The sequence below is a fragment of the Bidens hawaiensis genome, unplaced genomic scaffold, assembly GCF_021521415.1.
Source record: "Bidens hawaiensis isolate Kalapana, Puna unplaced genomic scaffold, B.hawaiensis_p1.1 tig00014201_1, whole genome shotgun sequence".
NCBI lineage: Eukaryota > Viridiplantae > Streptophyta > Magnoliopsida > Asterales > Asteraceae > Bidens > Bidens hawaiensis.
In genome coordinates, this window is record NW_027492222.1 from 40,023 (window position 1) to 65,595 (window position 25,573).

Genomic DNA, 25,573 nt, shown 5'->3' on the forward strand with positions numbered 1-25,573 from the left:
CAGTGCTCACAATTGAGCTCACAAACAAGACTAACTGTGCATGTGTAAACAAAAGAGAAAATCATAAACGATAGTTCTCCCGTGTTCATCTAATGGTACCATGAAAACTGCGGAATAGACCGACAAGACGGTTAATGATCCACACATACAAATAAACAGCCAAGTCTACGTCCTCAACACATGGGATACTGCGCGACTAAAGTTCATAAACAGTTTAAGACTCTAAGTTTGTATGAACACATGAACATCCCAAAATATTAAAAGCAAAAAGGGATTAGGTACGAGATTACTCACTTGATAAACGATGCGGTGTAAGATAAAGCAAGAACCAACTTTAAACAAGCACAAGTTAACCTATAAATAAGATTATTGTTTTAATGATTTGTTTTAAGTCTTGATTATAAGTTAGCATAATTAATAAGTAAATTATTATATATAATATATATATATTACCGGAAAAGCAGGGCAGAACAGGGAGGAAGACGGAGGCAGAGAGGAAGACGGCAGAGAGAGCGAGGGGCAAGAGAACAGGAGAGATTAAGTGTTTTGTGTGTGTAGTGTTATGAAAATATTATTATTATTTATAGGAAAACCCTAGGAGACATAATCCCTAGAAAAGGGGAAAGGATCTTTAACAGGATCAAGCAAAAGATATCAAAAAGCATAAGGATCCAAAAGCAAAAGATATCAAAAGATATGGTAGCTGCAGAGGCAAGATAAAGCTGTCAGGGAACAGTAAAAAAAAGCATGGGCGGTTCAGATAAAGGTACAGGTCAAGCATGGCAAAAGCAGATCTCAAAAGATTATGTCAGTCACTTTTTCTGCCAACCAATGGGGTTGGTGCGCATGCTGCGCCGAAAGTAACTTTTCAGACATAAAGCAGATTAGGTCAACAGCTCAAAAGATAAGACAACTCAAAAGCAACGGCTAGATTAAACAGAAGAAAACTCAAAGGGTTTAGCGCGAGAAGGCTGACACAAAAGGTCAAGAGAGCGCGAGCGCGAAGGCAGACAGAACTAACCTTAACGCGTCGCGGAAAGAACTACATTTCTAAGCGCGCCGCGGGAAGAATCACATTTCTTAGCGCGCCGCGGGAGGAACTAAAATTCCTAGCGCGCCGCGGGAAGAACTATAATTCTTCGCGCGTCGAGGGATGAACTACGATTCTTAGCGTGCTGCGAGAAGAACTACAAATCCTTAGCGCGTCGCGGGAAGAACTACCGTCCTTCGCGCGCTGCGAGAAGAATTACAATTCTTAGCGCGCTGCGAGAAGAGTTCGTCTCGCGTATCGCTGAAACAGGTGGTCTTTACGCAGGATTCTTTGTAAGGGGTCTGGCGCGTGGAGCTGCGCAGACAACCTTAGGCGGGAAGGAACAAAGGACAAGCAAAGAGTTAGAAGAAAAAGGGGGAAACAAGGCGTAAGGGCGGGACGGCGACAAGAGGGAAAAGAAGGCGGAAAGAGAGAAGGAGAGGGACGGGACGGCGGAAGGAAAGAGAGAGAAAGAGGCGGGAAGGAAAAGTATATTATTATTATTAAAAGTAAAATATAAGTATAAATAAATATTAAATCATAAAAGAAAGAGATCGGGTCAGAGAAACGGGTACCTGGGTCGGGTCGGATCAGGGCAGATGTCACAATAACTCCCAATATTCATGTACTTCTTAAAAATTCTAACTATAAGGTTAGATGGTATTATTGAATATATCATAATGTACAATCATGACCCATAAAATTAAGGGCTCACACATGATATCAAGTACAATATTCTAGTAAATTGCATACTCAAATTTTCAATAGTACAATTTGGTTTCTTAAAAATCAACTATAATACTCAGAAGTGCCAAAGGAAAATGAGTGTGTTGATCAGCAACATATGTACAAGAAAAGAAACGTCCGGTACTGGAAAAGGATGTTATTCAACTCACTGCCACTAAAACCTAAAAGAGGATCATTCTAAGGTTCATAAAAAAATATAAGTATTACTTCCAGCTTTAAGTTCTCTAAGAAGAAGTCTCATTGCAAATATATGTCATTAGATTAGGTATAGGCATTACAAGACTATCCATAATTCAAAAGAACAACTGGCTAAAACTGATAGTTGTATAAATGATATTTAAGTATGCTAATCCTAATATTCCCATCAACACATGATTGGTTGAGTCTAGTTCTATATATTTACCAGAATTCAACAAATAACTAACATGAGTGTCGGTGATAAATTTACATGTTAAGGTTATTAGAACCATGATAAACTGTCTTTTACTAACGCTTTATGATACCTTAAATATTCTGGAGATTAATCAGAATTTAGTATCAATACTTAAGCTACATTCTGACAGTTATAAGGTTTGCATAGGCAACATAAAGTCACTTTTACCTTAAACTCTCATATTATTTGTTATCAATATCCGGATTGAAACATTTATAAAATAGAACAAGATGATACTATGTACTTCATAACTTTTGTTATTATGCAAATAAAAATTTAACAAAAGACAAATGAGACCAATAAAATTCATTCATTAAAACCAAATTCATGAGAAATCATGACATGGTTGATGAGGGTGATTTTTCATAATCTCATTCTTAGTGATTTTAAATCATGTGTTAGATGTCCTAAACATTACTTGGCTTAAGAAATATGTATTGGTCCACCAGAAGTTATATTTCACGTACATTCGTGGAACTTATTCAAACAGAATATTCAGACATAATTATTTTATCATTTAAAAAGCTATTTACATATATCTAATATGACTTCTATGGTCCATGGTTTTAAAGAGATCCATTCATATATACATAATACGATTTCTTCTAAATATGTCCCTAAGTTTATTATGACATCTGGACGTTAATGAAATCAAATCAAGTCTAACATATATATGAGAAATTCCCACATCACGTACATTATTGAAGCTCCTCATGTAGTTTTTCTAGAGATATTAAAGATTAGTGGGAGCCTTAAGTGTCTCAATCATAACTTACAAGATTTGCAAGAGGTGGGGGAGTGAAAACTTGATATTATCTCAATTGCACCTCTTGTATAAGACACGACTCCATCACAACACTATTTTATCAAAACTTATCTATTTAGAATTTACTACTACTACTACTCTTACAAAAGTTTCATTGTTGCTTAAATGTGGGCATATTCAGATTTCTTAATAAACTAATCCTTACCAAGAGAAACTACAACAAGTTATATTATTAACTTGTTTCTCTATTAGAATCTATTGGTCTTTAAATATTGACCATATGCATGTAAATTTCCTAAAGATTTCTAAGGTCAGTGGGAGCAGTAAAAGTCTTTATAATGACTTGTTAGAAGTACAAGGGGCGGGGAGAAGAGAGTTATTAAATTTTACTCCAAATTTAACTCCAATTACACCTCTTGTACACCATACTGTATCAACTCTTACACACTTAAAATCCAGAAAATGATAGCAACCTAACCAAGAGCTAATCCTTAAAACCAAGACTTTTAAAATTACCCAATAATCAACTCAGGAGGCCATCTAGGTTTTAAAACCTACTAAAATTGATGATTATGTAACCTCCCTAACTAAAGTTGAAATGGATGTTGGAAAGTTTAATGATCATACCCCTTATAATTAAACCATTAGCATCAATCATAATTGACTCCATAAGTCAGGCTAAAGTTTTGAGACACTATGAAGCATAATTGATTATTAAAGGTTAGATTCAAGAGGGAATAAATCTTCAAAGAATCTTATAACCTATATATTGATCCTTTTATATATAACACAAACCGAACTACAACTGGATAATGGGTAAGCGAGCAACAAGCTGCGCCGCTATCCAAGTAGCTTATAATAGTTAAAGAGCTACGTTAGAAGAACATTAAAACAACTTTTCCTAACAATTGGCTTACATATTTATATGTTCATAAAACAACCTAAAAGTTATAAACTAAAGGTCAAATAACATTTACTCTATAAGTCAATAATATCCATATATGGGTTAATGAAAACATCAAAATGAGATGAAATCTTTATAACATTATTTTTATCAAAAACCAAGTGGATTAATGTACATACCTCAAGATGAGTGGGAGAAACTAAAAAAAACTTGTCCTTATATAGATGACATTCTTCTGACAAGTATATGTTACATAAGTCAAAGCATTGTTCACACGCTTTGATATTATAGATCTCAGAGATACAACTTACACATGTAACAAATAATACTGCTCTGCTTTAGAGGATAATAGGAATATATAGATTATTTCCTTATGCTTCATTAAGTAGAAGCCTTATATAAGTTCAAGTCTACACTCGTTTAGATATTACTCAAAATTTCAACACACTAGATATGTTTAGATTAATGTGAAGCATCTAAAAGAGTATTATGATATCTTTAAAGGAAACGAAAGACTATAATTTAAAAAGAAGAAGTGAGAATTCAAACAGTTAGATTACTATAAACTTTGTCATATTCCAAGATAAGAAAATGTAATTTTCGGGATATATTCACATGTCAGTAGACAAATCTATCTCATGGAGGAGTCATAATGAACTGATAACAACAACCTAAGTCAACGACATAATATGTTGATTAATTACAACGTTGCTGTCAATAAATGTTGTTGAACACTTATTAGTGGACTCATAAGTTTTTATTAAACTCCATATAAATTATATATTGAAGACTTATTATGATAAAGTCAGCTACCATGTTTTCTCAAACAGTAACAGTTTGAGAGGTGTTGCATTAAATTTTGATATGAAATTAATTATTCGTTTATGAACGAATTGAGGAATCTAAATTTTCGTATCGAATACATTCATGATATGCTTAAGGATCCAATAAATAAAAGTCTCACCCATAAATATTATGAAAGCGCTTATAATAATGACGGCTTATTGATGACTATGTGCAATTGCATATTATACTATGAATGATTAACTACTAAATTTCCTCATCAGTTTTGATTTGTATGTCTCTTAATATGTTCTGCATGCATAATGACATATAGACAAATTATTATACAAATCAAACGTTTGAAGGGCTTACTTGAAAATTTTGATCATAATTACTTAGGTTTTAAATAAGGACTGCATTATGATTAATGGGGGTCTTGAGCTGATGTTCAATTCAATGAATGTATTTCTCTGCTCCAGTTTAAGTTTAAAGCTAAAATGAGTGTTAACTCATGATTAGGCTTATCTAATACTCATAATAAATGATTACTCGGCCAAGTGGGAGAATGTAAGAATATATATATTTATTTATATGGTCATCATTATCATTTATATAATAATCGATTAAAATATTAATTATACCTCATTATATATTAGTTTGGTAATTGTTGATGGGTCATATTACCCTTACTAACTAATAAAGGGTTTCTCCTTGGGTGTATATATAGAGAGATAAATATTAACATCATAACTTAATCACACACACATAACAGTTTTATGTGCCTCCTCTCTCCTAGATCGGGTTCCTCTCAAGAACCCTAACACCATCCTTAACTATACATCCTAAAGAGGAACTTGATCAAGATGACAAGCAAGTCGACTACATCATACCCTGTTGCGGTTACTACTCTCCCTGCTGTAACATGTTCATAGGTTTAATATTTATCATGTTCTCTATTACTTACATGAAGAACTGATCAACATATATAGGTCCATTGAGTTTTCCGAATCTCACAACTAAAAAAAGGGGGAAAAAACATCAAAACAACAATGTTCACCGAGATAATAAACAATGCAGCCTTGAATTCTTTTTAATTACAAATTAATCAAAGTATGTGTCATTTGACACAACAAATTAAATATGATGCAACATAATTGGATCACTTTGATGTAACATATTCAACATGGTGTGATAAATTCTACACGGAATTTCCATTCGGCGGCGAGACTTTCATTGGAGTCATTTTCATATTAAAAGAAAGGAAAAAAGTCAAATGATATATGAGTAAATAAAAAAAAATTCTAAGTGTTCTTAAATTATTATTTTAATATTTAAGGTACCATGCATTATACGTCCAAACCACCAGCCTAGGTGCAACACCACACCAAATGCAGAGTGTAGGCTTTCTGTTGTAGACAGTGAAAAGTTCGTCACTCACAACTCACAAAACCATCCATTCAAAACATAAAGAACGAACAATTGGACAACTCCCTAGAAAGTCTGGACCAAGTTGTAAAGTAAAACCACTTGACCTCAAAAAGGAATAAATTGGTAGAGTTTAAGTCAATGTTAAGGGGCATCTATGATGGACGGACACACCTTGCCATGATAGACTTGAAAACGCTCAAACACCGTCACGATCTTCTCCAAACGTGGGTGTTGCCCATTGTGGCGTGGAGAAATCCACATGAAACTAGGGCGTTGCCCTCCACTCCCTTCTTAGAAATAAGATTGTGAACTAATAAAAAGCCAACACATCACCCTTTCTTTAGTTAAGTAATTTAGATATTATTTTAATTAATATGGTCAGTGAAACCATCACACTTTTTATGCGGAGGCTTTCATTGGAATTATTTAATTTTGTGGCCTAATTGATCGTTTTCACTACCCATAGCTCTACTACGTATGTGCTAAAGTCATATGTAATGGTTAATGTCCCTTAAGTGATATTTTCTGTCACATCATCATCATCACCCTTATTATTCAAAAACATATGTAATGGATAATGCTCATTAATGTCATTCAATCATTACCACTTAAGAAAAATACTTATGAGTTTTATTGTAAAAACATTCGTACCTTTATAAAATTACCCTAGGATGTAGGGGTTTTATCCACCAATATTCCCCTATAAAAATACTCCATTACAAATATTCTAAAAGAAATGGTAAGATTCCTAAATTAGGTTTGTAAGAATTGAATGATTTACAAGGTTCTAGGTTTATTAATCTGAGTAGGTGGGGACTTGAGAGTGGCAACGCCCCCTAATTTGGGTTTGCAACTTGATGATACCTTATATTTTCTTCACATATTTGTTAATTTTTAGTTCAAATGTTAAAATTATACCCTAAGAAAACCACAAGACAATCTCTATGAATTTAATGAAGACTTAAAATTAAACAAAACAGTTGAGTTGGGTTTAAAGTTTGAACACACACAAGTCACAACGGTTTTAGTCCTGGACTCCTGAAACACTAACATCATCATTTGTTATGGTATTTAATAAACTTCACTATTTTTTAAACAAGGTCAAACCGATTTATGTAGTTTTTTTTCCCTGTTTTTGGTCACGATTTAATAAATTTATTTCACCCAACCAATATTCAAATCCACCAAGGAAAATTTATAAATGCGTCCCTGGATGAGAAATTATTCCTTAACAGGCGCAATATGAATGAAAAAAATGGAAATTTGAAGTAAGTTAGTTTGGAAGCAGTCCACTTTAAATAATATGCTTTATTTCTATTTGCATATGCCATACATCTTTCTATGTGCTTTTATTTTCTTTCTACCAATTTCCACCAAGTAAGACTTATTGAAAAAGATGTAAGATAAAGTCATAAAACAAACAGATATGATGACTAAGAATATGGTGTGAAAGTTGTTAAAAGTCAAGTTTATCAAATTTGAGTCTACTGTTAAATGAGACTTAATTCACTTATTTGTATACCAACATACACAATTTTACTATAAAACCATCTCTAACTCTCTTTTTAATATGTATTAACATGTTTCTTTTTCTCTCATTTCCTCTCACATTCCTTGCCTAAGACCATCTGTCTAAACAGATTTTACCCAACATTTTTTGTTGTCTAAATGGATTTTACCCAACATTCAGTATTTTATACTTTAAGTTATGATTTGAAAAAAAAAATAGTTTTTCTATATGCCCATGCATTTATATGTGAAAAATTGAGATACACAACCCTCTTAACTCACTTTTATGAAGACTTAAATTTTTACTATTTTTATTTTAATAAGGTAAACACTAAAGTTACCATGCCAAAAAAGAAACATGCATTTAAGTTTTTATGTAAGATAAAAAGGTTTAGAATTAGAATACCTTAACTATTCTTTTTAGACAGAATTACAAATTTTGTCCTTTAAAAAAAGCCAAATTACGGTTCGTGTCCTTTTTTTAGTTTCCTTGCAGGCGGTGTACTTTAAACTTTTTTTCCTATAAGTTTTGTCCTTTACGCTAACTGGGTTAGAAAAACTCAGTTAAATACCCTCACGTGAGGCGCATGTGAGGGTATTTTGGTCTTTTCAACGAAGTGGTTAAAATATATTTAATAATTAATATTTATAAAATAAACTCTCTCTCTCTCCAACCCATCTCCATCTCATCTAAGATTCATCATCACCACTCTCCCGGCCACCATCACCACCGCCACCACCTGCAAGGCTGCAACACCCAACATCACCACCGCTTATCCCCACCAACAAGTGTCACCATCTCTGTGACCACCATTAGATCTGACCACCACTTATCCCGACCACCCTGCAACACCAAACTGCTTAGAACCCACAAACCCAGATCCAACTCGCCGGAGAACCCATAAACCCAGATTCCGGTCAAACTCGCCGGAGAAGACACAAACCCAGATCCATCTTCCAGATCCAACTCGCCGGAGAACCCACAAACCCAGATCCATCTTCACCGCCGCCACCAACCACTCCGGCCACCACCACAGCTCCGCCACCACCGCTCCATCTCCGTCACTGCTTATTCGCCACCACCACAGCTCCGCCACCACCACTCCAGCTCCGTCAATGCTTCTGTTTCTGTATCTATTAACACACACACTTTGAATAAGCAGGACCAGAATCCCGTAGGCGCCATGGGCTACGAGGTACCGGCATGTTACGAAGACGAAAAGAGTGGCTAAATGGTGGCCGATGAAGAGGACGTCGGTCGGGTTGAAAACGAGGTAGTGGAAGAGGTCTGTGGTGAAGTAGGCAATGCCGTATTCCAATACGGTGTTTTGGGAAGTGGTGTTGGGTGAGGCGAAGGTGTGTGTGTGGTTGGATGGTGTGATTGTGATGGAATTGATGGCTAAGAGGACTGCGGGAGTGCCGTGGGCGAGTGAGATGAGGCAGCTGGCGGCGATTGGGCGGAGGGTGGTGGTCCAGTGGCGGAAGATGAGGAAATGGGCGGAGGAGTAGATGGTTAAGAAGATGGAGAAGAAGAGTGGGAGGTATGGTGATAAAATTGAGATGGTGGGATCCATTGGTGAAACCCTAGATTGTTAATTGATGAATCCAAAGTGTGTGTGTTAATAGATACAGAAACAGAAGCAGTGACGGAGATTTAACTGACTTTTTCTAATTAAGATGTGCAAAATGAAAAAGAAGAAGTTGCAGGGTAGGCAAAAAGACCAATATGCCCTCACATGCACCTCACGTGAGGGGATTTAACTGACTTTTTCTAACCCAGTTAGCGTAAAGGACAAAACTTGTAGAAAATAAAAGTTTAAAGTACACCGTCTGCAAAGAAACTAAAAAAAGGACACGAACCGTAATTCGTCTTATTTTAAAGGACAAAATTTGTAATTCTGTTACGTAGCAAATAAAAGTTTGTCATTTTGTTAAACCTGCATTTCCCCTGTATGATGGAGAAAAGAAAGCAAACAAAAAGAGCCAACTCACTTCTCTTCTCAACTCCACTCCACTCCACTCCTCAACAATGTGCACCCCACCTAAACCCTTCCGCCACCGCCTCCACCACCACCACCTCTTCTCTATTCATCTTCCTCACCGTAGCCACCACCTCCGCCGCCGTCTCAAACCCAGTTGAAACCCAACTCCCCTCCGACGCCGTCGCCCTTCTCAAATTCAAGCTCAAAGCAGACATTAACAACAAACTGTTATACAACCTCAACGAGCGGTTCGACTACTGTCAGTGGCAAGGTGTGAAATGTGTCCAAGGCCGAGTGGTCCGGTTCGTCCTCCAGAGCTGCGCCTTGAGTGGCGTATTCGCCGACAAACACACACTCTCGGCTGGAGCAGCTACGTGTCCTCAGCCTCCGTAACAACTCACTCACAGGACCCATACCTGACCTCTCTACTCTCACCAACCTCAAATCACTCTTCCTTGACCACAACACCTTCTCAGGAACCTTCCCGGTGTCTCTCATCTCACTCCATCGGTTACAGTCACTTGATCTCGCTCGTAATAATTTATCCGGTCCACTCCCTACTCAACTTAATTCTCTAGACCGGCTTAACAACTTACGCCTCGAATGGAACCGGTTCAACGGCTCGCTTCCACCGCTTAACCAAACGACTCTCCAGGTGTTGAACGTGTCGTACAACCTCACCGGAGAGATTCCAGCCACGGCGGCGCTGTCGAGATTCGACGCTTCGTCGTATTTGCTAAACCTTGGCTTATGCGGTAAGATCCTGAACAAGATATGCGACTCCAAGGCGCCGTTCTTTGACTCGCCGCCGGTTAACGTTACGGATCCGGCGCCGGTAGGTCAAATCGCAGGTGCGCAAGGTTTGACTGTGTCTCCGCCGTCGAGGAAGAAGCATAAGAGGCTTGGGATCATCCTAGGGTTTGTTATGGCGTTACTAGTCGCTACGGCGTTTGTTCTCTCGCTTTTCGCGGTTTTGAATAAGCGAAGGTACGGAAACCGAACGAAGTCAGTTGCGTTTAGTTCGGATGAAGAAATTGAAAACGGTAACGGAAACAGTAACGGTAACGGAAACGAAGCGGTTAATGCAAGTTCAAATAATATAATTTTAACTAACACAGCAATGGCAGTTCCGATTGTTAACAAGGAGGTTAAAATTAAAGAGCAGAAACTGCAATTACCTCAGCAGCATAGGGAGAAGACTGGCAATTTGATATTCTGTGAAGGCGAGACAGCAATGTACGGTCTGGAGCAGCTGATGTCAGCTTCAGCGGAGTTGCTAGGGAGAGGAACGATTGGAACGACGTATAAAGCGGTGATGGATAACCAGCTGATTGTGACGGTGAAGAGACTGGACGCAGGGAAGACGGCGATAACTACCGGAGAAGCTTTCGAGAAGCATTTGGAGGCTGTTGGAGGTTTAAGGCATCCGAATTTGGTTCCGGTTAGGGCTTACTTTCAGGCGAAACAAGAGAGGCTTGTTATTTATGATTATCAACCAAATGGCAGTTTGTTCAACTTAATTCATGGTGAGTTAGTTTTTAATTCTTTAATTTGTTTTGTGTGAGTGGACTCACTGGGTTTGAGTTGGTTAACTCCGAGCCTGTTAACTTTATTGGGAAAGTAGAGACGCACGGGGACCGTGCTTCCCCACTGTTTGACTACTCACTGTTGACTGTTGACTAGTAAGCATGAAGTCATCATGATGATGGCATACAATTCTCTCGTGTCTAGCTTTCAGTTCACACTCTAGGAATGATCACGGTCCAGTTCAACCGATTTTAACAATATTTAAGTGTGAACCGCTAACACGGTTTCAGGAAAAGATCAACCGAACCTGGCGAGTTGGTTGGGTCGGCAGGTTTTGACGGTTTGATGGTTCGGTTTCTACAGTTAGGTGATTTTGAACAAGGGTTTTTTATGTTTTTTCAAATCATAATTTTGTATTACTTTAAAAATTGATAAGATGATTCTTGAATATAATGCATATGTATAACATAATAAAATAATGTTCTTAAATTTTTTTGAAATATAAATAATAAATGTTCAATGGCTGGTTCCAAGTACCAAACGGTGAACCGGACCAACTGACTTGTTTTGGCATTCGGTTTAGATGGTTTGGTCGGTTTCAGCGTTTTATGAACACTCGTAACCCATACAAATTTTGATTGAAATTCCAGTTTTAGTGTTCAGTTTTGTTGTCTATCTTCTAGGATGGAGAAATGTTTGTCCCATCCTAGGATTTTATTGGGCACATTTGTTTCTTTGTTAAGTGTTCAGTTGTGTTACATTTGTTTACAAATGCCACATTGTTAACATGTTTTGTGCTTTTGTTTACAAATGTCACATCTTTTGTGTTTTTACATGAACAGGATCAAGATCAACAAGGGCAAAACCACTGCACTGGACATCCTGTTTGAAATTGCTGAAGACATAGCACTTGGCCTTGCTTACATCCACCAAGCTTCACGACTAGTTCACAACAATCTAAAATCCACCAACGTCCTACTCGGTTCTGATTTCGAGGCCTGTCTCACAGACTACTGCCTCTTGGTCCTCGCAGACCCCACCTCCATTGACGAATCCACATCCGCAGGTTACAAAGCCCCGGAATTAAGAAAATCCTTCCACCGAGCCACAACCAAATCAGATGTCTATGCCTTTGGAGTCCTGTTGTTAGAGCTTCTATCTGGCCGGCCTCCTTCCCAACACCCACATCTAGCCCCCGAGGATATGGCTGAATGGGTGAGAGCAATGAGGGAGAATGATGACATGCCTAATGATAATAGGCTCGGAATGCTTGTTGAAGTAGCGGGTGTTTGTAGCATGACATCACCCGAACAGAGGCCCATTTTGAGACAAGTGTTGAAGATGTTACAAGAGATTAAGGAGAGTGCTAGTATCGACAGTGATGATATGTGTAACTGATATTCATAACCAACTGTGGTGCATGATATGGTTACACTATTGCCACTCACGGTTATAATTTTGGGCATGCAACTATATAGCAAGAGAAATCCGATTTGCATTGGTTCAGAAGAGGTTGCATGTGTAAAAATTCAAGTACTGTAAGATCCTACAATTTCACTCATTATATAGAGATGGATAGCTATTGTTATGGGACATATATAACTGCTTTTATCTATGCTTTTTATGTGGCTTGTGGTTGTTGACTTTCCATTGCTTTAGGATAGAACATAATAATACAAAACTTTGCTTAGTTTACTCTGATGAAAAAGAACATTTACTGATGTTTACAGAGAATATTGTACTAAAAAATTAACAAAACAGTTAATAAGCTAATCCTTTTTAACCTATTTCTGATGTAACTCCTTTCTCTTTTTTTATAACATGTATGCTTAATTTCAATTAGCTCTGCACCTCTTCATATACAAGACTGACTCAATGTTCCAAGCATCATTTCTTGTTTTTAAGGATAGTTGTTGCCTGATGGAAATCATGATAACTAAGGTCTAAGGTTAAAGAATGTACCAATCATCATGTGGTTGGACCAAGCCGGAGAGACAAATCTTGACCCTTGAGAGACTCATCACTGTTTTTAATCTGATCACTACTTTTGATCAGGTGGGCCAGCTTCCATGGTTTCTGCCATTTCCACTTGAACTGTATCAGCCACTCGTCATGACTTCGTTTCCACCTAGATATTTTTCCTATCTGCTCACTAAGTGGCAACTTTTTCATTGACACATGCTCCATTGGTATCATCTGAACCATCCAACCAACAATCAGTAACAAAAGATTAATGGTTTTGTTTTGTGGGTCCCATCTGAATAAGTTTTAGTTAAAAAATAAGTGCACCTTTTGTGTTTGTTTAAAAACTACTTGGAGTGGCCTATTGCAGATTCCAGGTTTAGAGTCAAGTGGTCTTGATTCTGGGAATGGCAAAGATATTCAATACCCATATCTGCAAATATATCTAAGGCAGTTGGAGCCTTTCCCTGTTATAACAATCCAATAATTAAAAAAGATGAGAAATTCATATTGTTTAGCCCTAAACCTAAAACAGAATTTAACTATCTTACTTTGGTGGTTTCTTTTGATCTCTTTGAAGGAGTCTTGTCCCTTGCATTTTGTTCAACTTCTTTCAGTTTCTTTGTTAGTGAACTTGCTTTTGCAATTTGGATAGAAGTTGTTTGTGTATCATCAAATTGTGGTTTTGTGTCCTTTGTTTCATATTGCCTTTCCAACAACCGGCATCTGCTGATCCGAAAATACAAAAATAAAAATGCATAATGTTGTGGTCCTTGTGAAGAAAAGAACAAAAAATTATGAAAACATGTTTTACCTAGCATCAATAGCAAATACTAAACAAATGTTGAAGCAAATCCTTTGCGTCTGCCAACGCGTGTAACATCTTCCATCGTGCAGCAGAGGCTTGATTTACCTTCCCAGCATCTGAAATCTGTGAAGACAACGCCGCAAGTGCAGCTGAAGATGATTTTACCCGGCTTTCAAGTGAAACAATCCTAGCTGCTCTTCTATTTGGTGATAATGAACCCTCTCTAACACCAAAAAAAAGTAAATCATGAACGCCTTATTAAAGTGCATGACATCCTTAAAAATAAGTAAACAAAACAAAAGTAAAATACCCCTGATCCTTGGATCCTTGCTTATCCTGTTGTTTCAGAAAGCTTAATTCCTCTTTAAGTTTTGCAAGACTGGATACATAAGATAATAATCATTATGTGAGACTTAGATGGGTATAAATTATGACGTACCTTTGAGTTTGTTTTTCATGGTTGATACGAAGTTTATGCACTTGCATCACTTTGTCTAGTTCATTATTAAGCCATCTCTTCAAAATTTTAATCTACAAATTGAATTTAGTTAACATATATAATATATGAGACTATGTATTGGTGAAGAAAGAAGGTTTACGGTTAGTTAGTTACCTGTCCGGATCGAGGTTGTGCTTTGGGTTGAGCTGGAAGAAGAAAAAATGAAAAGTTAACTTTAAGTAGGAAAAGGTTGTGAACAAAAGTTTTATTGAGATAATTATTTACCAACAGTTTCACGTCGTGCAGCAACCTTGCGTGCCTCAAGCACCTCTTTTAGCTTTTTGACAGCTCTTGCAGCTTCTTCTGTTTTCCTTTGAAGAACCTACAAGTGGTCCAGAATCAGGCATCAGGCAAATACCAGATGTTGCATCTTTTAGATGGAAAGTTACAAGTATGGCTAATATTCTTACCTGTGATTGGCGTTGATACCTGCATTCAATTTCTGCAACTCAATTTCACTCTTCCTGCTATCCTTTTTTACCTGCTTCATATATAGAAAATAATTAGTTTGAAACATTTTGAAACAATAACTATTAACAAATAGGTTATTGATATGACATTACCTGTATCATTTGCTTCTCATGGTTGGATTTCCATTGCCGAAATTGCTCCTCTTCGTGTTTCACTTTTTGCTGCAGCTGTACCTGCAATAGAGAAAAAAAGAGCATTTATAATAATACTGTAAACTATAAAAATGTGAGATTTGTCCAGGAATAACCTTTTGGGACTTGATAACACGCATTTCGTCTTGTAGTCGTTTCATTGCATCCTGACTTTTCTGCTTTAGAACTTCAATCTCGTGCTCGTGTTTTCTCTCCAGTTCTAAAATCTGTGTATAAGTTTAATCAAACAATTTAGCAGTTGGTTAAAATGAGATCCATGGCAGCATTACAATGTGGATCACAATCACCAGCCTCATTTGCTTCAGAGTTCTCTGCATTCATGGCTTTATCCTTTATTATTGGCTCACCAAGAGACTCAAGACGTGCAATTTCATCTAGCAAGCCACTTCTTTCTAGTTGCAATATTCTTTTGTCCTCAAGTGCTTTGATTTTCTCCCAAAATCGTTGCTTGAGTGCTTCCACATCAGCAGATCCAACGAGCTTCATCTCAGACTGCAAATAAGCCAATAAAAACATTTTATTTAATACACGGGCTTTCACATGAGATACACAAGGGTCAACTTTAGAATATAAATCAGTAGAAAAAGATATTAGTTTAACACTATAAATTATATACGTTCATATTTGATCAGTAGAATAATCACTTATCAGAAAAGAAGAAAACGCATAAGCACCTCTTTCTGCTCTGGATGTTGTTTAAAATCATTCAACTCGTTGGGAAATGTACTTTGTTGAATCACATGCTCCTTTTTTATCATCATATTATCAGGTTCTCTCAAAATGTTACCTGCAACATTGCTCCCATAATTCTCCAGCAAATATGCAATATATGTCATTACTAGTGCAAGAAAAGGAGCATTTAGATGTGGAAATATTTGATTCTGCCTTGTATAATCATTGTGGTAATAATCTTATTATCTTTACAGACTGTCACCGGAAACTTACTTGGAGCAGATTCAATGATTGCTTCAGGGGCGGTTGTGCACTGTGAGCCTCTTGTATCTTCCTGAGAATCAAATAGTGGTCTATCAGCCCTGTTAGTCAGATGACATGAATCTTATATATGAAACAAAAATCAACCCATTAATATAGACGTACGCGAGAATCTGTGTCACGAGAACCCAGAACGACAGATTTGCTGCGACATTCATGAATCTTTTGAAGAAGTTCTGAATTGGCAGCCTCCACAGCAGCACATTGTTTGTGGTATCCCTTAATCTTTTCAAGAAGTTCTGAGTTTGTAGCCTCTAACAAGTCAGTTTTTCTCTTAAGATCCTACAAGAAAGTAGCAGAAAACCATATGCACCTGATCATTATCCTTTCTAATTCTCAATAAGAAGACCACTTGTACACCACACTAATTAATTAGCACATCAAAAACAAACTTTCAACACATTATCCTCATAAGAAAAGACAAAAAAAAAGTGATGTGAAAAACACCGTACAAAATATATATTAAGAAAACATTACAGAATACCTGCAGTTCAGCAAGTTCAGATTCCTTTCTGTGAGCAAGTTCTGCCTGCAACAATCTTAACTGCTGCCTCAGTTTGTGTGTGTCAGCAGGAAATACTTCTTTTTGAACCTGCCAAATTTGGAAAAACAAAATTATGCATGTCAAACCTATGGTTGAAAGGCAATTTAAGTGAAGGAGAAAAGATGTTAAATAAACGTACGGAAGCTTTATTCTGAATGTTGCGAGCACGATTAGCATACTTGAGAGTATTAAGAGTTTCCTCAGCATTATAATCAGCTGGGCTGACACAAGCTAAGAGTAAATGGCACTCAGTAGTATAATAAGCAAACGCAGTCTCATTATATTTAACAGTTTTATGATCACTATTTACTCTATTTTCCATGTAAAAAGGTTCCAAAAAGCAGTCGGTTACATTGAACTGAATCATGAGATGGGGGTGAGAACATACTATAGTTAGGAAGATACCTATCATAACAGTTTTACAATTCCCACCAAGTGAAGCCTGTTTAATACATGAAGAATTCACATCATAAACTAAAACAACAAGATAACAAATACAGTTAAACAAGTTTCACACAAACCTGCAATAGCCGAGTAAGTTTACTGTCCCGGTATGGAATATGCGTTCCATCTTTCCTTTTTTTGTCATCTCCTAGTGCACTTATGACATTACCAAGTGCAAGAAGCCCCTTATTGATTTGAATACCTGTCCATAATAAGTAAAACCAAACGAGAGAACTGCTATAGTCATTAATGAAAGGCCCAACATGATTAGCCAAAACTTGATGGTATATTGTTGACAAACACTTGCACTAACCTTCTTTCAAACGAACCCCTTCTGAACCTGCTCTCTTAGCTCTCTCAGATCCAGCAAGGTCTACCAAATGTAGTTTTGCACAGCGGTACTCCTCTCCCATAAGTTCTATTGAATTGGTTTCACCTTTGCTTTTATCCTTTTGCTCTAAATGTATGGTGAAGATTGCATGGGAACGGCTGTTACATACATGAAGAAAACTAACATCAAATTCACATGTGTAAAGAAATGGTTGTAGTAAAGTAATGTTTATTACTTGAAGGTGTGTTGAATACATAAGCAACTACATCTATATATACACAACTAAACCCTAGCTAACAGCCCATAAAAGGCCCATGGGCTTTAACCAACAATATGGGCTAAAACCCTAACTAAAATACCATTAACACTCCTCCTCAAGTTGGAGCATAGATGTTAATCATGCCCAACTTGTTACAAATAAAATCTATCTGAGCTTTCCGGAGCGGTTTAGTTAGAATGTCTGCTAGCTGGAAATTTGTCTTCACATGAACTGGTTGAATGGAAGGAGGATCAATTTGTGTGCCTACTACCCGATCTCTGATAAGGTGGCAGTCAACCTCAATATGTTTTGTCCTCTCATGAAATACTTGATTCTTGGCTATGTGAATAGCTGACTGATTATCACAGTATAACCTCATCAAGTCATTAGAAACAACCCCGAGCTCTCTGAGAAGACGACGAACCCATGTCATCTCTGATGTTACATCTGCCATGGCTCTATACTCCGATTCGGCACTCGACCGGGAAACCGTGTGTTGCTTCTTACTCTTCCATGATACAAGGTTTCCTCCAACAAACACACAATATCCGGTGGTAGATCGTCGAGAAATTGGACAACCTGCCCAATCTGCATCTGAGAACCCTGATATCCGACCATCTCCTTCTTCCGTGAAGGCACCTACACGACAATGACCCTGATCTGAGTATAATATACCCAAGTCAGGTGAGGTCTTAAGATATCTTCAGACACGAAGGGCAGCATCCCAGTGACCGGTGTATGGTGTACCATAAATTGGCTCAGAACACTGACAGTAAAGGAGATATCCGGTCGTGTGATGGTTAAATAATTAAGTTTACCAACCAGCCGTCTGTATCGCTCAGGATCTTTCATTGGATCTCCTTCTTTTGGGAGGAGTTTCTTTGTAGGAAGCATTGGGGTATCAACAGGTTTACAACCCAGTAAGCCACATTCAGTTAACATATCAAGAACATACTTTCGTTGGGAGAGAAGTATTCCTTGTGGAGAGCGGGATACTTCTATGCCAAGGAAATACCTCAATCGACCTAAGTCGCTGACCTGAAACTGAGACTGAAGAAACTGCTTGAGTTCAGAAATCTCGACCTCGTCATCACATGTGATTATAATATCATCATCGTACTCAGTATATCCCACCAATAGCAAAGCTATAGTAGGGTCTGAGGAGGGTAAGATGTAGACAGCCTTACCTCTACCCCATAGGGATAGAGAGGCTGCTTCCGGTGAGACCCTCGGCTCGATAGTAGTTTTGCATCAAGCCTTGGACATAAGACACATAACACTCAACCATCGGGACACCGACCGATTGGTGCATGTACCCTTGTCTTTCGGCTATCAACGCCACCACATGATGCCTGATTAACCTTCCGCCACTTTTAACGTTATTTTCACGATATTGGTAAAATAACGTCAAAATTAGTGCAATTTCGCTTTTGCCCACCTGAGGGTTCCTGTGATTATAATATCATCCACATAAACAACTACGATAATCCTCTTCCCTTTCTGGTGTCTAAAGAAGACAGAGTGATCGTAGGCACTCCGAGTCATCCCAAACTGTCCCATGACACTAGAGAATCGACCAAACCATGCCCTGGGAGACTATTTAAGACCATATAGAGAACGACGTAGTCTACAAACTTTCGAGGCCTCCTCCTCAACGACGAACCCTGGGGGCTGCTCCATATATACCTCCTCCTCAAGAACACCATTAAGAAAGGCGTTCTTGACATCAAGCTGGTGGAGCGGCCAATGATTAATGGCAGCAAGAGCGATGCAAATACGGACAGATGACATTTTAGCAACCGGAGAGAAAGTTTCATCGTAATCAATGCCATATGCCTGAGAATACCCTTTTGCAACCAACCGAGCCTTTAAGCGGTGTAGGGAGCCATCCGGGTGTAGTTTAACCGTAAACACCCAACGACAACCAACAATACGCTTCCCTTTAGGAAGTGTTTCAAGATCCTGTGTATGATTGGACTTTAGAGCCCCAATTTCATCTTCCATAGCCTGTCTCCATCCTGGGTGAGCGAGAGCGCTCGTCACATTTTTGGGAATCGGGTAGGAATCAAGGGTAGTGGTGTACGCATGAGATTCAGGAGATAGGTGGGTGTAGGCAACATAGTCCTGAATTGGGTAACGAGTACATGTCCGGGGTTCCTTGCGAAAGGAAATAGGTATATCGGGAAGTGGGGCACCAGGAGGATCATAAACAGGTGTGTCAGAGGTTGGTGGATCGGGTAAGGATGTAGTAGTGAGAGGTGTGGATTGCTCAGATGTAGGCGGAGTATCAGAGGGTATTTCGGGGTCGTGGCCAGGGTGTGATTCAAGAGTCGCTGATGTTTGACCCCTACCTCGCCTAGCATATGTGAAAAGCAGTGGCGGAGATTCTGTCGGTGGGTCAGAATCAGAGGAGATTGGATCGGTAGAAGGAACTGACACAGGAATGGTGGGGATGAAGGGAGATGTGGGTATATCGAGGTCAGGAAATGGGTCAGAAACAGGAGTGGAACACTCAGGAAAGTAAGGACAGGGCTCATTAAAAGTGACATCGGCACTAGTAAAGTATCGGTGAAGAGAAGGGCTATAGCACCGATACCCTTTTTGAACCCGTGAGTAACCAACAAAGATACAACGAAGGGCTCGGGGATCAAGTTTGATTGTTTTCGGACGATGGTCATGAACATAGGCAACGCAACCAAAGACTTTAAGTGCGAGAGGAAAAGGAGTACCAGTGGGACATAGTACAGAAAACGGTGTTTTACCGTGAAGAACGGGTGTGGGCATACGGTTAATCAGATATGCAGCTGTGAGAACGGCATCTCCCCAAAAACGATGAGGCACACGTGATTGGATCATGAGTGTGCGAGCAACATCCAATAGGTGACGATTTTTGCGTTCGGACACACCATTTTGTTGAGATGTATATGCACATGATGATTCATGAATAATACCGTTGTTTTTCAAGTACGAAGAAAAGTCGGTGGAAAAATATTCCTTAGCATTATCGGATCGGAAAGTTTTAATGGTGGTGTTAAATTGGTTTTGAACATAAGCATTAAATTCTTGAAATATGGAAAAAATTTCACTACGAGATTTCATCAAATAAATCCAAGTAGTGCGAGAATAGTCATCAATAAAGCTAACAAAATATTCAAAACCCAAAGTAGATTTGGTAGGGCATGGCCCCATACATCAGAATGCAAAAGTTCAAAACAAAAACTGACTCGATTAGACACTCTAGGGGGATAGGGACGTCTAGTATGTTTACCAAGTTGACACGACTCACAATGAAAATTAAAAGACGAAAGTGGTAAATCTTGACGCATTTGCCTCATAACCGCTGTAGAGGGATGACCTAACCGACAGTGGTCCTCCTTGACTGAGGCAGTTGCTGTAGAACATGTAGGACCTGACGGGAAGATTAAGCGGTAGAGGCCTCCAGATTCAAAACCTGTGCCAATCAGACGGTTCGTCCCTAGTTCCTGAAAGATACAGTGAGTAGGATAAAATTTAGCAGAGCAATTGTGTTGTTTAGTAAGTTGGCTTACCGAACAAAGGTTATCGGGAAATTTAGGAACATATAGAATAGACGAGAGGTTTAAGTTGGATGAGGTGTTAATGGATCCAACCCCCAGTACAGGACACGAAGACCCATCAGCCAGTCGAACAGGTTGGTGGGAGATTTTATTAAGGTTGGACAGAATACCCGAGTTCCCAGTCATGTGATGAGTGGCACCCGAATCAATAATCCAAGATGAAGAAGGGCTAGGAAGCGTACCTGAATCGGCCGTATTGGCACATGGGGCAGGAACAGGAGCAGGAGTCTGAGAGGCTAGAAGCTGCTGGAGACGACAATAGTCTTCTTCGCTAACTGTGTAGGAGGGAGTGGCGGTTGGACCTGAAGTCTCACCAGCGGCAGCCAAACGAGCTTTGGGACGAGGAGGTGGCTGACTTCCAGGAGGGCGGTTCGGGCAGTCCCATTTCGTATGACCTGGTTCCTTGCAATAGTGACAAATAAGACCACCGCCCCGTCCAATACCCTTTTTGTGGGTCATATGAGAACCTCGACCAGTACCCCGACCAGTAGATGTATACATAGCCGATGTATCAGTAGGAGATAGAGTCGCACCAGGACCATACATTTCCCGCAACAGGTGAAAGGTTGATGCAACTGAAGATGTGGCAGCGGAGTTGCTCAACAGTAGGGGTCGGGCGCTTGAATACTTGGGCGAGATTCCGGCAATGAAGGTCATGACATCCATCTTGGCGTTTCGCTCCTCCTGAATCTTCAAATCAGTAGTGGGTGGAAACATAGTGCGAAGCTCATCTCGGAGTTTGCAGAATCGTGTGAAATAGTCGGTAAATGTAGAATCACCTTGCTCGGCCCGACCATAGGCTTGAACCACAGAATAAGCATGAGAGATAGACTCCTTAGCCGAAAAGGATGAAGAGAGGTGATCCCACATTTCCTTTACGGTGGAAAAGTTTTGAGCAATAGTAAGGATTTGTGTATCCATAGCATTCCATAGGGCCATTAAGATTCCGCTATCATCAATTTTCCATTCTTTGGTAATCGGGTCCGGGGGTGGTTTAGTGAGATGATCGTCTTTGTCCATACTTTCAAGACCCTTTTGGACAAAGAGACTCCACGAACCCCAATTTTTTGAGTCAAGTTTGACCGGAATGCGAAGAACAGCTGAATAATTAATACTACCTGGAGCAATCTGAGTTTCTGAAGCCTTTTTATCAGCCATTGGATCTGAAAGTTTCTTATTCGAACGAATACACGCGCGAACTGAGACAGAAAACTAAAAGGTCCCGAATTGAAAAACTAACAACACAGGGTGGTGCGGAAGCAAAAAAATAAGTAACCTGAAAAAAGGACGGCGGCCGGAGGGCGGTGCACGCGCCGTCACGCGGCGGCGCGTGGAGGGCAGTGGCGGAGCAGAGGCGGCGCGTGGGGGCGCGTGCGGCGGCGGATCGGCGTCGGAATTTTAGGGTTTGCTGATCGGAGGTTGGTGGTGACGGCAGAATATGTCTCGAAAAAAGATTTCGAGATCTGGACAGAAGGTTCGGTTTCGGTTTCAGATCTAGGGCCGGCTGGTTCGGTTCAGATTAAGTGGCGGCTAGGGTTTGGATCGAGAGCCGTAGCTCTGATACCATGTAAAGAAATGGTTGTAGTAAAGTAATGTTTATTACTTGAAGGTGTGTTGAATACATAAGCAACTACATCTATATATACACAACTAAACCCTAGCTAACAGCCCATAAAAGGCCCATGGGCTTTAACCAACAATATGGGCTAAAACCCTAACTAAAATACAATTAACAACATGAAAGTAGCGACTATAGGTTTTGCTATAACTACATATAAACCATAAACAAATACAAACAAGAAGCTGATAATACTAAAATAACTTCAAATGCTTTCACAACCAGCCTTAAATAATGACTCAAGTATCTGATACCTAGGAGTTCGAAGAGGGAAAACAACCAATCAACAATATTGGTGTTTAAAGAATGTATCATATTTTTTTTTAGTATAGGGCCTCAGAGTTGGTCAACTTTATTATTGTTCAAACAGTACAGCATATACTACATTACAGTCTCAATTTTATTTGAACACTTTAAAGCACTAGACAAGAATAAGAAGCTCACTGTCATATGCTACTAAATGTGTGATGCTAAAAATAATATATAGTTATTTGCATGTGGAGTGGGCATAGCAGCATCGAGTCGGTCTACAAAATTGTGGAATTCTGTAGGATAGTAAGATTCAGAGGATTTATAACCATTGATATTATTCAATTTGGAATTATTTGCGAGTCAACATATCAGGCTAGTGAGGCTAAGGTTCTAAGAACATGGTCATAAGTATAATTTGATTTATGGGCAACCTATTGGTGATCACTTGAATGTCTACTATTTTAAATGAAGGGGTGATATTTATTAAGAAAATGATCACCTTGATTGATTGTTCATATCTGTTGATGCTACCGAGCGATTCGCACATCCTCGTTCTAGACAAGCTGCCATATCTTTCTGTGTGCTAACACCAACTTCATTTGATCCAAAGTTTACAGCTCCGTCTGGTGCTTTGCGAATCTGTAATGGCTGCTTTCCAGGAGTTGCATTTTCAGGGTTACCATCACTGGTTTCTAGTCTTTCAATAATGCCTGAATCCAGCAAGTCCCTCACTTCCTCTTTTAAAATCTTAAAATTCAAACCCTCTAATTAAAACCACTTAAATACATAAAACAAAATATATGCATCACTGGTCATTCAAAAGAACATAGAAAGTAACCTCAATGAAGGAAGCATGCAACTGAAACTCAAACTGATCTTTCAATGCCTCAATCTTGTTAAAAATCATGTCCATAACTTGAAAAATAAGTCCTCTGTGTGAACTTTCTTTCGGATCAGTGCCCATCGTGAACGTCTTGCCTGAGCCTGTCTGCAAACAATCGTAAGTCAACTTATAACACAACAACACAAAAAATAAGCATCTTACTATAAACCTCATCCTAATAAAATTACCTGCCCGTACGCAATAATCGTTCCGTTGTATCCTTGAAACAAAGCATCTAAGAGAGGAACGGCACACTCTTGAAACATACTGTTTGATGGAGTACCTCCTCCTCCGTAGACATGATCAAATATAAAAGAATGTGAGCCCATTAGCACCTGCACTTAATAAAAAAAAGTGCTTAAACCTTCATTAACCTAATAACATGCCTCGTAAAGTAAATTTAGCGTAATCGCGTATAAAACAATGTCATCATGATATCAACAAAGCAACATCAGCACTATATGCACATTTAGACAAGATCAACTTCATTCAATTCACGTCATGAATCGTATACAAATCAATCTAATTAAACAAAATTTTTGTCAAAGAGAATAATTATAAACCGTTATCCTTTAGACGATTACATGTAGAACACATATGTATATTCATGTTAAGAAAGCCTAATTGAAAGCTCGGGATCAGCAATTATTATTATTATTATCAGTCCATATATACGTATCATTATCAGCCTATTAGCACCTGCACTTAACAAATAAACTGTTTAAACCTTCATTAACCTAATAACATCTCTCGTAAGGTCAATTTAGCATAATCGCGTATAAAACAATGTCATCATGAATCTAACATCCTATCAACTAACATACACTAATGGATCTAGGCGCATTTAGGTTTACAAGGTCAATTTTATATTTCATTCGATTCACGTCATGAATGATCTGATTAGATGAAATTTTCGTCAAATAGAATAATCAATAACCGTTATCCCTTGGACGATTACATGTAATATATATTCGCGTTATGATAACCTAATTGAAAGCTGGATATGAGCGATTATTATTATAAATTTCTGTTACGCATTGGATACGTAATATATATCTATATAAACCTGAGGCGTTCCTGGAGCGACGTCTAAGCATTCAACGCCGCCGTTTTGCTTCTCGTGGCGGAGGAGAGGACGGATGTGCAAGGCGACCTTCACGTTGCAATTCTCCGGCGAGTTCTCCATCACGATGAAGAAATTGATTATTTGTTTATTTTGTATGGAGAGGTTGAATCATAAGAAAGGCGATTTTTCATTCCTGATTTTGGCGGGTGTTTGTTTGTTTATTTCGTCCGGATAAATCGTCATTTGGTATCTAACCTCTTGTAATGTCCAGTCACTGTATTTACAAAAGTTAGCTTGCCACGTGGCAATCTTTTTTAAGTTGGGTTGATTTGGTTATATCGTCTAAAAGCAAGGGTTGGTTTGAGTAAAGTGATACGTGAAGCAGCTAAGATGGGTTAATTAAAAGAGGGTTCATCTTGATAGTGTGATAGTTTTTTATGTTTTACATAGCTAATCGACTAATCTCCATTCTCTCTCGGTGAAAATCAAGCATCTTCACTTCTTCACCAACGACAATCGACTCATATCTTCCCTCTCGGCGACGATCAAACCTTCTCAGTTCTCACATGGGTAATCTTCATTCTGT

At 38.6% G+C, this 25,573-nt stretch overlaps 2 pseudogenes across 1 annotated transcript; one reads left to right on the forward strand and one right to left on the reverse strand.

The window, feature by feature from the left end:
* The first annotated feature begins 9,573 nt into the window (after positions 1-9,573).
* LOC143546072 (putative inactive receptor kinase At5g67200) lies at positions 9,574-12,952 on the forward strand (annotated as a pseudogene). Its single transcript, XR_013137548.1, has 2 exons — positions 9,574-11,108; positions 11,952-12,952. The product of XR_013137548.1 is annotated as a putative inactive receptor kinase At5g67200 (transcript).
* A 125-nt stretch (positions 12,953-13,077) lies between these two features.
* On the reverse strand, positions 13,078-25,107 carry LOC143546057 (kinesin-like protein KIN-4A; annotated as a pseudogene).
* Positions 25,108-25,573: the final 466 nt, after the last annotated feature.